Source organism: Vulpes lagopus, chromosome 17 (assembly GCF_018345385.1).
Source record: "Vulpes lagopus strain Blue_001 chromosome 17, ASM1834538v1, whole genome shotgun sequence".
Taxonomy (NCBI): Eukaryota; Metazoa; Chordata; class Mammalia; order Carnivora; family Canidae; genus Vulpes; species Vulpes lagopus.
Window position 1 is genome coordinate 21,550,204 of NC_054840.1, and position 17,881 is coordinate 21,568,084.

The window sequence follows — 17,881 nt, forward strand, 5'->3', positions numbered from 1 at the left end:
GGTGGGGAGGTGAGGAGTTCCAGGCTTAAAATGATGAGGACCAGATACAAACTGCACTGACCACATGATCAAGTGAAGCCCTGTCTCATAACTGCCAGAGTCTTCCAAATCACCAGGGGCAACACTTACTGAGCCAGTAGTCTTACTGAATTCTTCCTACCCTTATAAGGGCGGCTTCATCTGCTTTGGCTGTCACCTTCTTTTGTAGTTGTGGAATATATCATTTGCAGAGTTGAATTTCTTAAAAGCAGGTGGGCAGATCCAATTCCAGTTTAATGTCTAGTCACTTAAATTCATCAGGCATCTATTGAGCAAAAAACATGTACACAGATGGCCCTGAGCAAGACCCTGGAAGTACAAAGGTGAAATAAGATACAATCACTGACTCGTGTCATATAATCATTGGCCTTGTAGGCATGAAATAAAGGTTAACCATTCAGTGTTGCAATACATAAGTATTATAAATATTAATTGTGATGTTAAAAGTACAGGACATAATTAACAATGGAGAACTGGTTTAAAAAGCAAGCCCAGGGAGGCCTGGGTGGCTCAGATGTTTAAGCGTCTGCCTTCAGCTCAGGGCATGATCCCAGGGTCCCGGGATCAAGTCCCAAATTGGGCTCCTTGCTCAGTGGAGAGTCTGTTCCTGCCTCTGCCTCTGCCTCTGCCTCTGCCCCTCCCCCTGCTTGTGCCTCCACACACTTTCTCTCTCTAATAAAATCTTTAAAAAAAATTTTAAATTAATAAACTAAAAAGAAAGCCCCCAAATAGCAGGCTGTGATGTATACACACACACATGCAAATGGGAATGCTATTCACTATAATGTACTTCAGGGAAATAGGATTCCAGGCAATCTAAGATTTTGTTCCTTACACAATCTTTATTTTCCCAATTTTCTACAATGAAAATTAATTACTTATAAATTCAAAAAGCACCAATAAAATGTTGAAAATAAAGCACACTAAGGGCCTCAGTCTTCTGACTTCCCAAAGAGCTCCTGTACTAAACCTAGAGATTTGACACCCTAATCCCTTGCTCCAAAAATCCATGTGTGTGTCTGTGTTAGTGTACGTGTGTGCCTGTGTTACACATTTGTATGGTTGATACTGACTAACCTAAAATACAAGTCCTTTGTGGGATCCTGGTTGGGTGGAAGAAGACTAGACAAACTCTGAGAGACAGGTAGTCATCTTTTGGAGTAACTGAAATTGGGAGTACATCAGAGTAGCTGCTGATCAGAAAAGCTATTCAAGCACAGAAGACACATGGGGCAGAGAAAACCAATAGCCATTTGGTCTGGCTCTTGCACTGGAAAAGCAGAAGGGTATCTCTCCCAACCACAGGCACTGGCTTGTGAACGAGCTGCCTGTCCAAGGGGCAATTCCATTTGTCTATTCCCGGAGACAAGCAGCCATCACTAAATCATTTATTTAATAATGATCCAGAACTAAGCTTTATACCTCTAGAAAGGCCAGAAAACATTACACAAATAATTCTTTGCAAATATGTCCATTTGATTTGTTTAGAAGCTGCTGTTAAAAACATACATTTGGAAGGGGAAACCAAACTAGAAACACTGCAACAAGCTAAGTGAGAAATGACGACATCAAGTTCAGAAATACTTAATGAGCACTTACTATATGCCAGGCATTGATTGTAGTAGGTATTTATACTACAGTAAGGCATAAAAGGGCAACAGCCCCTACCTTTACACAGCTTACCTTTGGAAGAATGTAGGAGGAAATCATAAAAACAAAAAGTAGATGTGGAATCCTGGTACTACAGGACACAATACTGCAGCCCTAATAAACTTGACTGTGTAGGTCAAACTAACAAAGCTGTTAATGGGTAGAGGCGTGGGCAGATTTTGGTTCCTGATCAAATATATTTGACGAATTCATACATGAGCTCCAAGAAGCTCTACAGCAAAGAAATATGTCTAAATTTGATCAAGTTTACATTTCCTAATTGTGTTTGACCACAGAACCCTCCTTCTTGTGGAATACCTACCAACAGACCATAGAAAACAAACATTTACCAAAACAAAGTTTGCAAAATGCACAATAGTGGTTGTGCCAAAGATATAAAATTATCATCAGATGGGTTCTTTTAAAAAAAGACAGGAATGTTCATTAGGCTCTCTGTAAAAATTGACATACTTTTAAGTATTGACTCTTAAAAGTAGGAAAATCTATTTGGAATTCTTCATTTCCCAAAATCTAGGAGACAGAGACTTTGGTATATGTCCCAAATTACCAGAGAATGCCTCCTAACCCCAAAAGTTCCAGAGTCCACTGCCCACCCAATGTGACTATGGGACACCCACAGAGGCACCAGCAAAAAAGGCAGGTGGCAGAAGAGGGCATAGTGAGTAATCAGCATGTGACCAGGTGCTAGAGACAGCAGACAGAGAGTCACAGGTGCTCCCAGAAAAGTATACAGCCAAGTTCTCACAGTCTATTTCAGGGAAGGGGAGTGGTTATAGATACTGCTGACAGGAAGGAAAACGCAGACAATCCCTAAAACTTTGTTTCGTTTTAAATAGTTTTCCTATAGGGTGCCTGGGTGGCTCAGTCAGTTAATAGTCTGCCTTTAGCTCAGGTCATAGTCCCGGGGTCCTGGAATTGAATCCCACATTGGGCTCCCTGTTCAGCGAGGAATCTGCTTCTCCCTCTGTCCTTTCCCCTGTTTGTTCGTTCTCTCTCTCTCTCTCTAATAAATATAAATCTTTAAATAAATAAACATTTTCCTGTTAAATATATTTATACATTTATCGATAAGAGAAATGGATTGGGAGAGGTTGACTTGTAAAACAGAAACCGAGTCCTGAGTTGAAAGTCAACAAATTTAGGTTTAACACGGTCATTAGCTAGCCAATACCCCATTCTCCTTGGATCACCCTGTTCCACTGTTCACCACTGCTTAGTCCCCTTCACATCTAGTCGTGCGTGATATGTGTTACAGAGTAACCACCAATCTCAAATCACAGAGACAAAGAATTTTCCAACTGGTGTTGGGACACTTAGATAGCCATTTGGATAAGGACAGAATTAGATCCATTCATCACATCATACACAAGAATAACCTGCAAATGAATCAGACATCTAAATGTGAAAAATGAAATTATACAGGCACTGGAAAATAACACAAGTGAACATAACTGTTGAGAAATGCTTTCTAACCACGATCAAAAAACCGAGCAATGGAAGAGAAAGCTGATAAATTCATCTATATAAATATAAAAATTTTCACATGACAAGAAAAGCACTGTAAGAAAGGTCAAAAGGCAAATAATACACTGGGAGAAAATATTTACAATATATTTCACAGATGAAGGGCTAATTCATAAAGCATATTTTACAGAAAAAAGGACAAAATCCAACTGAAAAAAATGGGCAAAATATATGAACAGACAATTCACAAAAAATGAGATTTATAAAATTAACAAATGTGGTCTTTAAACAAATGAAAAAAAGTTCAACTTCATTTAAAATAGGATATATGCAAATTAAAACTACACTGAAATATCATTTCTCACCCGTCACACTGGTAAAAATTCCAAAGGCTGACAACATGCTGTGGTCGAGGATTCTGGTGAGACACTCCCACAGAGAAGAATTCGGCCCTACCTAACTAATACAACATTCTTCCTTGACCCAGCATTCCCACTTCCAAGAATATAGCCTGAAGATAAATCTCCACTGATATGAAAGTGAATATGAATAATATTATCCATCACAGGAAACCATTCCACTGTCTAACCACAAATCAGCTGTATGAGAGAGCAGAGAGAAGGAAGGAAGGATGGAAAAAACAGCAGAAAGATAGAAGGAAGAGAATTAAGAAGGGGAGAGATGAGGAAGAGAGGGAGGGGGGAAACAGAAAGAACAAAAGAATTTTTAAAAAGCAAAGTGCAAAAAGGCTTATTTTTATAGCACATTACCTTTTATGTAAGAAAAAAAAGCAGTATGAAAACACACATAAATCAGGTTTAAAAGAAATACAGGAAAGATAACCAAGAAAACAAAGAGACTGCTTCCCTACAAGAGGCAGAGGGAATATTGGGGTGGAAGGAATGTTGGAAGGAGTAGCACTTCTCTGGGTATACGTTTTCATTTACTTTGGACATTTGGAAACATGTTAATGTTTTACACATGCAAAAAACAAAATTAAATCAACAAGGCAAGGGTGGAAGGAGGAAAGCTAAAGCCAAAAGCAAACTAAAAGAATTAAACCCAAATATATTTTAAATGAACAACCTAATGACAACAGGGGACTGGGGGGGAAGTCTATAAAGAAAAAAAATTCCTTGAGGCACCTGGGAGGGTTCAGTAGGTTAAGCATCTGACTCTTCATTCTGGCTCAGGTCATTATCTCAACCCTATCTGGACTCCCTGCCAGGCGTAGAACCTGCTCAAGATTCTCTCTCTCCCTCTGCCTCTCTCCCCCTTCTTTCTCAAAAGAGAAAGGAAGGAAGGGAGGGAGGGAGGAAGAAAGGAGAAAAAGAGAAGAGAAGAGAAGAAAAGAGGAGAGGAGAGGAGAGGAGAGGAGAGGAGAGGAGAGGAGAGGAGAAGAGAAGAGAAGAGAAGAGAAGAGAAGAGAAGAGAAGAGAAGAGAAAGAAGAGGAGAGGAGAGGAGAGGAGAGGAGAGGAGAAGAGAAAGAAAAGAAAGAAAAGAAAAGAAAAGAAAAGAAAAGAAAAGAAAAGAAAAGAAAAGAAAAGAAAAGAAAAGAAAGAGAAAGAAAGAAAGAAAGAAAGAAAGAAAGAAAGAAAGAAAGAAAGAAAGAAAGAAAGAAAGAAAAGAAAAGAAGGAAGGAAGAAAATTCCTAAACATAGTATTTGACAATAAACTTTCAGTCTTAGGCAGGGTTAAAGTTGGGAAAGGGCATCCCAAGGAAATCCTGAACTGTTTTCAGCAGGTTTGTTTGGTACAGTGGTATGAGCTTAAAAAATCATTATTATTAATAATTGTGTTATTATATTCACATCCCCATAGCTACAGGTATGTGTGTACATACAGGTGATATAAACAGAGAAATGCATGTATATACTTTCATGTGTATGATTTCCTGGCTCTGGCCATCAAAGGACCTGTGACCAAAGGCACACAGTGGCCACGAGCACACCTGACACACAAGTATTGGTCCCTAATCCCATTCTCTGCTGCAGAGAACCAGGATGTACTGAAGAAATGGTTGATTTCAGAGCTTGAGCAGAGATGACCCAAGATGAAACTAGAAAATCTTTTTATTCTAGCAGGTAAATAAGTGCTAACACAACAACAAAGACAGGAACATGCCACAAGGAGGTAGGAGCCAGATTAAAGGGGCTCTCATGGGACAAATCTGGGGCAATCTAAGCATCAAAATAACTACGTAGTGCTAATAAATTATACAAGATTGAAAGGGAAGTCCATCCCTATATTAGAAACAGAGAGACGGGAGGGACTCTCGCTTAGAGCAGAATGCAGAATGCTGGAATGCTCCCTTTGGCAACACATACGCTAGAAACGCTCACAATGGTGGGGAAGGCAGGGCTGAAGACAAGATAGCACAATTCTGCAACCATCCAGAAAAGACTAGTTTAGGCAAAAATTTAGGGTAAACGCTTGACGAAGAGCAAGAATAGAGTATCTCATGGGTTGCTTAGTAATGGCAAGGGAAAAACAGTAACTATAAAGCGGAGAAACTGAACAACACCTTGACCAGGCAATCATAATCATCATGAGGCTCCCAATGTAATTAATCCCTGAGGAGGATTCATCTATGCAACGTTCTAGCAGGGAGCACACAACTGAACCTAAACATGAAGAAACAACAGACTAATGCGAACAAGGAGTACAACAGTATTGAAAAGAAGAAGCACTTATGCTTCAAAACTGCCAATGCCATAAAAGACAAAGAGAGGCTGTGGAAATGTTCCAGAATAAAAGAGATAAGAGTCACGACAACTAAGTGTATTATCTGATCCCGGGCTAGGCTCTGTAGTAGAAGGGGGAAATGCTGTCAACTGGACAAAGTGACATAACAGAAGTAGAGACAGTGCATTAAAATACCAAATCAGAGTCAGTGTACTGAACAGGAGAACTACAGTGCAAATATGAAGAGACAACCCCTATTATTAGGAAATACACACTTTACTTAGTGGTAGACAACCATGATGGATCACGACGCATGGAGCTTACTCTCAATTACTATAGAAAATAATCATACACACAATACATAGTAAAGAGAGAGAAAGAAGAAGGAGAATTTAAATGATATAAAATATTAACAATAGATGAATCAGATGAAAGTATATGAGTATTATTGGGACTATTCCTATTCTTGCCACTTTTTCACATCTGAAATAATCTACAATAAAAAATTAAAGAAAAAATAACCACTGAGAAAGAGACCATATATGAAAAAATTAGCTCTATTTTTCAGCAGGATTTGAAAATAAGAAAGAAATTAAACCCAAAGTACTTCATTCCACATAATAGTTACATACACATGTAGTTCATAGCGACACAAAGGAATTTGTGTATTTTAATTTCTTAACATGGGAAAGGATTTTAGAATTCCTTTTTCTGAAACTCCTGGGGATGAACTACACCTAACACATCTAAGGCCACAGTGGATATGTAAGCAGGGCTACAATTACAAGATTTGTAGGTCAACACAAGCCTCTGAAATTCTAGTTCACCACATTTGCAATCCGAGTACTATTTCCCTTCTAGAAAGAGCAAGTTTAGAGTTAGAAGATGAGCTGTATCTAACAAGCTAATAGCGAGCATCAATTTTTAAAAATCTATCAGCAGTGACCTTTAAGGTTAAGTATCACCCAATGGATGAGTGGGGCGGGGCAGGGAGCACCCTTTCGGTCAAAATATGGATCAGGTCACATGTGCTGCCTTCCACTACACACCTGAACTTCCCAGCAGAAGGAAAAATAAGTGAATCGGCCCTTGAAGTTTCCTTCCTAGATAAGTTTAGAGAGGAAAAATAAAAAGATATGAAGGTTAGACATTATGAGGTCAAGAACCATCAACCAAATGGAACTTGATGTTTAAACAGAAAGAGGTAAAATATATGGGAAGGCAGCAAAACTCTCAACCCTCTGATTCCAAAACAGGCTCTGCTGACTTAATATGTGTGTGTGTGTATATATATATATATATATACTGCAGCTGAATACTAGGTATTGTTCCCTTCCAACAAGCATTAAAATATAAAGGTCAGTTAGCTTAAATGGTATTTTATTGCACATACTTTAAAAAGACCTTGGACAATTAAAGCAATGAAATATATTCCTTCCTATCATTTTTAAATGTTCTTAGAAGCATAAAAAGAAAGCACGTCCCCCTGTAAAAAATCTTAACTCCTTCTCTTCCTTTACACAACATTTATCTCAGGGCCTCCCAGAACATATGAGCCTTTTTACTAGAGTCTCGGGGGCTTCTGGCCTCCGGCAGTCTTCACTGGGATGGCCCAGCAGTGCTGCCCCAGGAGCAAAGACACAGGTCAAAGATCAAGACCAGATCAGTGGTTCTCCCAGAAACTTTTCTTTTTTAAAAAAATATTTTATTTATTCATGAAAGACACAGAGAGAGAGAGAGAGAGAGGCAGAGACACAGGCAGAAGGAGAAGCAGGCTCCCTGCGGGGAGCCCGATGTGGGACTCAATCCCAGGACCCCGGGATCATGACCTGAGCTGAAGGCAGAGGCTCAACCTCTGAGCCACTCAGGTGTCCCGCCCAGGAACTTATTTAAAATAAGACTAAAGCTCCAGGCTCCTCCTACAGATGCTGGGACAGCAAGTGAGAATCTGAGAGAAGGAGTTTTTTCTTGTTGTTTTATGTTTGTTTGTTTGTTTGTTTTCCTTTTTTGGTGCCTCTGAAGATGTTGACGGGTACCCTTGCTTACAAACCACTGACCTAGAAGATTCTAAATTTCTCTGCAGCGCCAAAGCTCTAGGAAAAGTTTCAACTATCTGCGGCTTTACAGTGTCCTCAGACTGACCCTGAGGGCATCATTTTATTCCTCACCCTGGTTCAGTGTCCACAAAGATAAAAGGACACAAACAACAAGCCAATTTTGCTAGTCTGTTGCAAAAAGTTAATAAATTTTAAAGTACTCCACATATGTGAATATCCGTTTTTATCAACTTCTTACATAATACATGAAACTCTTCCTTAAGTTTTCAAAGGGACTACACTCCTAACAAAGGGACTGCACTCTGTCAACCTTAACCCTTTTTTCCCCATCGAAGTACTTGGCAACTAGTATTTTGGGTGTGGGTGGTATTTGCTCAGAGAATCATAGACCCCAGGGTAGAAGTTCTCCAGAGGTCATCTAGAGAGCACTCTGATTCCCGGCAGAAAAGAAATCACTACCTCATTTCACAGAGGGTCAGGTGAAGCACACTGGGGACTCCACACTCCACGCTGACACACCTCTCTGATTTCTGAAGGTCAGAAACCTTCCTGTTGGGCCTTTACAGATGAATATAGTGCTTATTCTGGTTCATGTGGGTGACCTGAGGCAACCAGAGTCTCCTCTCTAGGCCTTGGGTCACTAGTCTCTAGCAAAGCAATCTCTCATCTGAGACGGTAGAAGGAAAGAAAAGCCTTCAATGTCAATAAATCAACTCACTAAATGGATTGGTGACTTTGAACAAGATATTTAACGCAAGAAAGAAAGAACCCCCATAATTAAATATCAAAATCTGAGCCTGGGATACAAGCAGGGCGGGGAGACAGAGGATGTTAATCCCAAGTGAGTGCACTGAATTGCAGGGTATCTGCTTCCCAGGGGCTTCTGAATATTACTGAGGCTGATGGTTACAGGGGCTCAGGGTTCACCTTCCCACTTAAAGGGCATAAAAATAAATAGATGCCTAGAACTATTTGTCTGTTCCCAAAGCTCTCCAGTACCATGGATTTAATGCCAATAGGGGTTAAAAAAAAAAAAAAAAAAAGTTGTGGAAATTGCCTTTTTCAATAATCCCCTTTTATTTTTTTTTTTTAAAGGTTGTGTGGTTTGAAATTTTATTTATTTATGATAGTCACAGACAGAGAAAGAGAGAGAGGCAGAGACACAAGCAGGCTCCATGCACTGGGAGCCCAATGTGGGATTCGATCCCGGGTCTCCAGGATCACGCCCTGGGCCAAAGGCAGGCACCAAACTGCTGCGCCACCCAGGGATCCCAATAATCCCCTTTTAAGAGATAAAGAAATAATGAGGAATAAAGAATCTTACTCAAGATAACAAAACAATTAAGAAGCAGATAGAATACCCAAGGATATTCTAACTTATTTCTCCATCTGAAAATCCTCACATTACATCATGCCATTGTATGGTATCGGTCAGGAAATAAAACGGAAAACTGGCTCTGTAGTTCAACAATTACCATCAAGAAACAGAAATCTTGGGGCACCTGGATGGCTCAGTCAGGTAAGCAACTGACTCTCGATTTCAGCTCAGGTCAGGATCTCAGGGTCTTGGGATGGAGCCGAGCATTGAGCTCCACACTCAGCTGGGAGTTTGCTTGAGATTCTCTCTCTCCCTCCCTCCCCTTGCACCTTCTCTCTCTCTCTCTCTCTCAAATAAATAAATAAATCTTAAAAAAAAAAAAAAGATTTATCTATTTATTCATGAAAGACACAGAGTGAGAGAGAGAGGCAGAGATATAGGCAGAGGGAGAAGCAGGCTCCCTACAGGGAGCCCGATGTGGGACTCGATCCCGGATCCCGGGGTCATGACCCGAACCCAAGATAGGCGCCCAACCGCTGACCCACCGAGGCATCCCAATAAATCTCTTTTAAAAAAAGAAACAGAAGTCTTCTTTTCCTCACAAATTAAGATTTTACAGGAAAACGGCAGAAGTAACGGTAACACAATATATTTGCCATTATTTTGTTTTTATTAGAGCAGAACACACCCAAAAGCAAAGCTATTTTGATCTACAAAAACAGCGAAGAAGGAAACACGGTTTGTTATTTGATTATTAAGTTTACTCTGCAGCCTTTGTTGTATGGGTGGTATTATCATACAAGCTGGCTCCTAGGAGGAGGTGAAAGGCGGGAGAGGAGCAAAGTCAGTAGGATGAAATTCAAGTCTGCAAACATTTACCGAGCATCTCCTCTGCGGACAGCCCTGTGCCAGCACCCGTGGGGAACACAATAAGGAGGAAACAGCCCTGCCCACAAACTGCTGAAAATCAAATGAGGTGGAATTATGCACACAATTTACCCTAACTCAAGACTTGAAGGATGAATGCAAAGAAGAAGACTGACAGCCGACCAAGGACGAGACCCATCATCACTGGCACAGCAGGCCCAGGCAACCCGGTACAACAGGGAGGAAATGAGAAGAAGCGGTCACCCACCCCCGCCCCATGGTGCCCCATCAGAGACCCGCAAATGCTCCACGACCTCCATCAGCCCGTGACCAAGCCAAACGACATATTTCTAAATGTGCCTTCCCTGCTCTAGACCCATCGCCACCGCTCTTCATGCAACTGGACCAACAGCAGTCGATGACATGCTGCGTCCGAAGCCCTGGGCTGGGCATCCAGAGAAAGAAAAGAACCTCATTAGCCCCAGCCTGTGCCCCCCAGAAACCAACAACCGGGTGAGTAAACCAGGGATCACCATCCACCACTCATTCATTTAGCTGACATTTATTGAAAAACTACTATCTGCCACGTGCCAAGGGACATGCAGAGGCTTCCGAAATGTGCAAGACATGGCTGATTTCACAGACCCGGGCGGAAGACGAACACGTCATATGGAACAAGCACCACACAGTGATGCCCAAGGAGAGGTGTGCGCACCTGCAGCTGTAAGAGAGGAAGATACTCAGAGAAGAGGGCTCGGTTATCACAAGGGCATGGAAAGGGGCTCCTCTACAACTAGGAAGTAACACTTCTGACTCAGACACAAGGTAGAAGGAAATAGGTGTCTGATAGAAACACACGCGGCACACCGTGAAAGGGCCCCTGGGACTCTTCTGAGCCAAGCCTGAGCTTGAGAGCGGAGCAGAATGCAGAACATCATCTCATCCCACCGATAACTCACAGGCCAACCAGCAAATCAGACCTGGAGAAGCTCAGGGAGATCACACATGGGTGGTAGCAGAAGTGGGACATCCAGAAGCGGCACCCAGAACTCCACACTACTAGGTGGTGCTTCTCCCCATGCCCACCCTGGTCCCCTGGGTCTGTGAACGAGTTGGCTATGCCCAACCATGCCACCTTGCCATCCAAGGCAGCGGACTGAGGAACCACCTCTGGCAGGAGGCTCAGATGGTGGATACAGGGCCCCTACCTTAGCAAAGTGGACTATTTATTCTTGTTGTCTTGAGAAGGTTTTTTTTGTTTTGTTTTTTAAACACTCTCATATGAAAAACCATCCCCAGCCTTCCTATAGCTCTCTAGGAGAGGATGCAGACCTGAATCCAGATCAGTGTCAGAATGAACATGCTAAGGACCTCTTTCTTCCACTATGGGGAAACTGAGGCCCACTCACAGCGTGGGTCAGAGAGCACCTGGAAGAAAGGTCTCACCGCACATTTTACTAAATGCCCCCAGCTGGGTGGCCCATGAGCTCATGCTCAAAGTCGACATTTTCCATCAGCTCACGAGTGACAGGCCATCGGAGGGCAAGCATGCTGCCAAAAGGATACATTCATTAACCTTATATCGTACAGACTGATAGAAAAAGAAAGAAAAGAAAAGAAAAGAAAAGAAAAGAAAAGAAAAGAAAAGAAAAGAAAAGAAAAGAAAAGAAAAGAAAAAGAAAGAAAGAAAGAAAGAAAGAAAGAAAGAAAGAAAGAAAGAAAGAAAGAAAGAAAGAAAGAAAGTCATTTCAAGGTCATCTCTCACACCTCTCAAAGGCCCTTCCCAGCCCCTGCCCTCTGTGATGCCCCCAGAGTCCTTTGAGGTTTGCTTTCTCATTCAACTACACCAGCTCCCATCATTCGATCAGTATCCAACAGCAAAGGTAGGAGAGAACTGCCAATTTCTTGCGAATCCTGAAGGTTTCCTTTATGAGTCATGGAAAACTGAAATAACTCGGCGGGGGGTCGGGGGGGGGGGACGACTTGAGAAAGAAACACAGTTTTAAATCAGTTCCCACTCATTTGTTCCTCTGTGTGGTGGAACTCCTGAACACGGGGGAAAAACTAAGTTTCTAGAGCTGACGCAAAAACGGGAGTTTTTGTTAGGTTATGTCAATTGTCACCGTGGCATTTCTTATTAGGATTTTTCTTACTGTCATTTTTTGTTGTTGTTAAATTAATTATAGTTTGATCAGTGTAGGAGCTATTTTGAATCCATGGGACTTTCCTCACCAGATTGTTTTGGCATTTTAAAGTCACTCACATTCAGGGCCTAAACAATATGGCAAGTATCTCCTTTTTTTTCCTCTCCTTTATACTCAAATTCCAAACAAAAGAACCATCTGTTCTCTCTCTAAAAACATCAGCCCTTGTTTTCATTTTGCTGTTAATAATAACGCCTCGAACCTATATCATGTCTTTCTGTAACTTGCTTATTAAAGCACTTTGTCGATACTGCCTCCCTCATCTTCAGCACCACCCCCTATAAACTGGGGAGAAGGGGGAAATGTGGGCCAATTCTCCATTAAATAAGCGATCTTCGGATATTCGATGAATCCTGCACAGATGATGCCCCATTAGCCTCAGAAGGGACCTTGGGGCCATCATCTAATTCAGCTCTGGCCCTTTGCTATGTAAAAGGGAGACCCAAAAGGAGAAGTCACTTCACGTTCTATTTGTGTACTGACCTCTCTACCCTTGACCGAAAGCAGCGAAGGTAAGAACCGTGTCTTACACATTTTCGTATCCCTGGTACCTGAAGTGTAAAAAGTGCTCATTTAAATATTTGTTGAGTAAATGAAAATGTCTGTGACTAGTTCCACAGGTGGTGTGGCAGGGCCGGGGTCGGAGTTCAGCAATCCCCAGCCTCTTCTTAGGTGTGCTATTCTCAATAATACCATGTAGATGGGAGCGCAAGAAAGAATCGAATAAAGACACTGTCAACTCAGGGTTGGGGGGAGGGCCGAACGGGAAACGGGCCTGTGTCTGTCCATATGCTGAACGAATCCAGTAGGAATCACCGGGTTTGGCAGACAGCCACCCTACAACTTAACCCATATTAAGTCTGACTCCCTGCACTATGTACATCTCCGCGTACTTGGGCACTCGGTAGAGCCGGTCCGTAAACCTTACCCAACTGGAAGAAACGCTGGGTCTTGATGCCAAAGCACAGCATGTCTCCACACCCCCACGGGCCCGAGGAGAGCATCCTCCACCCTGCGATGTGCCCTCATCACCCCCTGTAACTCGAGAGTGGCCCAGAGTCTCGGGATCATGAAATCCACCAGCCCAGAGTTTTCCAACGAGCAGAGAGGTCACTGAAATGAAAACCTTTTTTCCATGTGCCCCGCTGGAAATCAGCGACTCCTTTGGCATGTTTTTCTTATTTTCAGAATGCCCTATTCCCCACTGCTACTCCTTGAAGCTGGAGTAGAAATAAATTATTTCTGGAAAGGCAACTTAAATGCCGGATTCGGTCTTCAGAATTGCTGCTCTAGTAGTAGTTCTAACAAAGTCAATAACTCCCTAAAGATTCTTCAAAAATAGCTGGGCCACGTGGACAAGAAAGCTGGAGGTCCGAGGAGAAAAGGATAAAACATTTTCTTAAGTAAAAGAAAAAAGAACTCAGGGCCAAAGAGAATTCAAGTATATTACAGTGTGGCCTGGCAAAAACGGAATTAGCTTCAGATAGAACGAGAAACAAATTAGTTACAAAATACAAAAAAATCAACATACATAAACCTTCAAATAATTCGGATGATTTTTTTTTTTTCAAAGGGGAGGTAGGGAGGGGTTGGTAGGGGAGAAGAGAAAAAAACACGAGATGTAGCGAGACACAGACCGACACGCCGTGTCTGACACAGACCCAGAGGCTACGACCGGTGTCTGGGACTGTCCAGGACAGTGGGGAGCAAACCTGTCCTACAGGTACATCAGAGCAAAGAGCAATGGGGACACCCTGCACAGACAGCAGGCACAGCAGGTTGAACTCATGCCATGTCAATAGTCCTTTCCTGGGCAGCCCAGGGGGCTCAGCAGTTGAGCGCCGCCTTCAGCCCAGGGTGTGATCCTAAAGACCCGGGATCGAGTCCCGCATCGGGCTCCCTGCATGGAGCCTGCTTCTCCCTCTGCCTGTGTCTCTGCCTCTCTGTCTCTCCATTTCTCATGAATAAATAAATAAGATCTTTAAAAAAAAAGTCCTTTCCTCACTCGCTACCTTCTGCCCCTAGAAGCCTTCCATGTGAAGCCTGTCCCCAGGGCCATTTATCATTCTTACAGCCACTACACACAACGGGAAGCCTCTCTCAGTGGGTCCCTGACAAAAGTTTGCCCTTTTCATACATAGAGATCGTCCTCCTCTCAGGCTGCCAACACAAATACCACCTTGGTCTCTGCATACATACCCTCCCTATAAATCCAGCATCCTAATGTTTGACATTTAAAAGTGAAAGGGATGGGACGCCTGGGTGGTGCAGTCAGTGTAGCAATGGACTCTAGATGTTGGCTCAAGTCATGATCTCAGGGTCATGAGATCGAGCCCCACGTCCAGGTCTACACTCAGGGGAGTCTGCTTGAGATTCTCTCTCCCTCTCCCTCGGTCCCTCCCACTTGTATGCTCGTTCCCTCTCTCTCTCTCTCTCTCTCTCTCAAATAAATAAATCTCTTTTATAAATCAGAAATAAATAAATAAATAAAGGTGAAAAGGTCATTCATTTAAGAATACATAAAAGATCCATAAAATGTTACTTAACTGGTCTTGATCACCAATCTTAATTTTTTCAGAGGATCATTTGTAAGTTTGCCATTGGGGAGGTCAATGAATTAAGCATCTATGTGATGCCTCATTAGGTATCTGTGAGGTCTGCAAGAAGAGAGAAAGCCCACATTTGGAGCCCTTGCAGCCCCTGACATTCTCCTCCTGCCCAAACTGTATCTAAAGAAAGAACCCCATGCAGCACCCGGGTGGCTCAGTGGGTTGAGCATCTGCCTTCAGCTCAGGGCGTGATCCTGGGGTCCTGGAATCAAGTTCCTTATCGGGTTCCCCGCAGGGAGCCTGCTTCTCCCTCTGCCTATGTCTCTGCCTCTCTCTGTGTATCTCTCATAAATAAATACATAAAATCTTAAAAAAAAAATGCAGACACTCCATCTCATTGGAGCAGGCTCACTGGCTAATAGTAAATATGATTTGATAGTGATGACTGGTACTTCCCCAAATAAAAGTTTCTATCAAAGGATGTTGCTGCTTTGATATTTTAAGTACTCAATTAAAGTTGAATGATTTGGGGCAAGGCTCTCAACCACTCTGGATATCAGTTTCCTCCTCTACAAAATAAAGCATTCAAATTCAGTAAGTTTTACCCTTCCCTCTAGCTCAGAAATTCTGTGCCTAAGTAAGAAGTTCCTACTGTCAATGGTCTGCCCTCTCCCTCCAAGTCTTCCCATCTGCACCCCAGGCTCTCATGTGCACACACACACACACACACTGACTCTTACACAGTCCATAGCCTTATCAGGCAAGCTACAAGCCGTTCACATCCACATTCTCCACTGCTGCTTCTCTGCTTAAGGCTTGATACCAAAAGGATTTTTTAAGTTAGGCTATGAGAGAGAAACAAGACCCGTAGACATCATTTGCACGCAGACCTCACCTTGAGATGACTTCTCCTGTGGGTTTTCCAGCAATGTCTTCATCACCCCAGGCCCGAGGGGCAGCCATCTGCCAGAGTTCCAGCTGCCCAAGTCCAATCTCTACCTCTCCCTCTCTGAGACCTTGAGTAAGTCATTTTACCTCCCCAGGCCTGAGTTTCCCTGAGTTTATCAAGGTATCTAAGAATTCGGACATCCTACTCTAGAGCTCTGAAATGTCATTGCAAATCAAACCAAACACCCACCAAAGACCTCTACCTGGTATTGCTGTCGACCTACGGGCTCTCAGATAGATGGAAGTGACTTTTTGCATGATCTTGCACAACAAATAATAATAGCGCATCGATAGGGGCAAATACTCCTACTTTGTGCTTGTTTATTTGTTTATTTTCAGGCTAAAGAAGTTGCAGGCACCACCTGCCAGTAGCCTTTGGAGATTCCACGATGCCCTTTTTTAAACAATGGTCCAGAAGTTCAGAAACTTTTATAAAAAGGTCAAACTGGAAACCACACAGTAAAAATACGAAGCCTAAAATATTGAGAAAATGATTTAGGAAAAAAAATGCCACTTCCCTCTTTAAAACCGTTTTTTGTTTAACAATAATGACAGTAATAATGACAGAATATAAAATAATAATATCAACGCGCACAGAAAACACTGATTTGCCTAGGATCCCTTTCATCCGTGTAATCAGCACACACAGCAAGACCGTAATACTCATGTTTCTATTTGTTGCCCTCAACTGACATGGTTGATCGTTTGTTTTGTTTTAAATAAAATGAGGAAGCAACAAATATATTAAATCCATCTGCAAAAAACCCATATTTGCATGCGGAAAACAAATAAGTGGGTGCCTGAATGGGTGATTAGGCGTGCAATTGCCCATCTGCCCCAGCCTCCCTGCAGGTGTGCCTGTCACAGGAGCAGAGAATCAAAGAGGAGAGTCCTCTGTCAGGGCAACCAGGACCCTTTGCATCTGGACTTGTTCTGAGCTGTGCACTGCTAAGGTCCCAGCGCCCACCTACTGCCCTTGCATCTTAAAGCTAAAAAGCAGAAATAGCTTTTGTCATCCTTTTGTTAGACTTCTGCGGATTCTCTAAATCACAAAGGCATTTTTTTTCTGAGAATCTTCAACAGGTGCTTATTAACAAGTATTTGTTGTTGCAATGATTTTTATGAGCATGGGTGAGCTCCTCTCCTATACTGTTCCAACCGGGCACTCCACTCCAGCCACACCGGCCTCCTCGTTTTTCTAGAGTGTACCAAGCAGGCCTCGGCCTCAGGGCCTTTGCGATTGCTTTCTCTCCACCTGAAACATTCTTCCTCCTCTTAGCTCTGGCTTACTGCTTCACTTCATTCAGGTCTGGGCTCACGTGGACCCTCATCAGGAACAATCTCAGGCCAATGAATTTAAATCTGTGTCCTCCCCACCCCTGTGCCCTTAACCTGTCTTATTTTTCTTCTGAATATAGATTACAATTGAAATATTATATGTTTTTGCATTAATCTATATATGGTCTATCTCCATCAAATAGAAGGTTTGTCTGATTTTGTTCACAGAACCTGGAATAGTGTCTATGACACAGCAGGTGCTCAATAAATACTTGCTAAATTAATGAGCCATCATTTTATTTGCAAACCACTGCCCTAGGCACCTTAGGTCCTCTTAAGGAATAAGACAAGATTCATGCTCTTAAGAAGCTTCTATAATCTAGTAAAGAAGGAAGACTGAATGAAACTCTACTTAGGTAGCAGAGCTAAGTGACACGAATGTTCCACTGGATGTATAAACAAAGTACACTGACAGTACAGAAAAAGCAAACCGTTGACAGTGGGGGAGGGAAGACTGAGGGAGGCCAACAGAACAGAATCTCTGGAAATACCTTGAAAAAGTACAGAAATCATCCTCAAAAATACACTCGGTACAAAAAAAGTACTATGACATCCTCAGTCAGCCTGCTTTCCTTCATCAATAATGCTAAGTGAAACAAAAGATTGCCCAAGATAAGTCAGCATTTATGTGTGCCAAGACCATGGAGAAAGGAAGAATCACTTTCCTCCATAAAGTCTTCATTTTAAAATGGAATTATTTAGAGGCACATAAAACGTGCCTCCAGAAAAATCCAGACTCT

At 42.4% G+C, this 17,881-nt stretch overlaps 1 protein-coding gene across 22 annotated transcripts in view; it reads right to left on the minus strand.

Moving 5' to 3' along the window:
• LOC121477519 (LIM domain containing preferred translocation partner in lipoma) overlaps nucleotides 1-17,881 on the minus strand; it is a 667,092-nt gene that overhangs the window by 575,276 nt on the left and 73,935 nt on the right. For 2 of the 22 annotated variants that reach the window (XM_041731907.1, XM_041731903.1), the window contains one exon: nucleotides 130-304. The exons of the other annotated variants lie outside the window; for them this stretch is intronic. The gene's annotated coding sequence lies outside the window, so the exon portion shown is untranslated. The remainder of the gene's footprint in view (nucleotides 1-129; nucleotides 305-17,881) is intronic. 22 annotated transcript variants of the gene reach the window in all.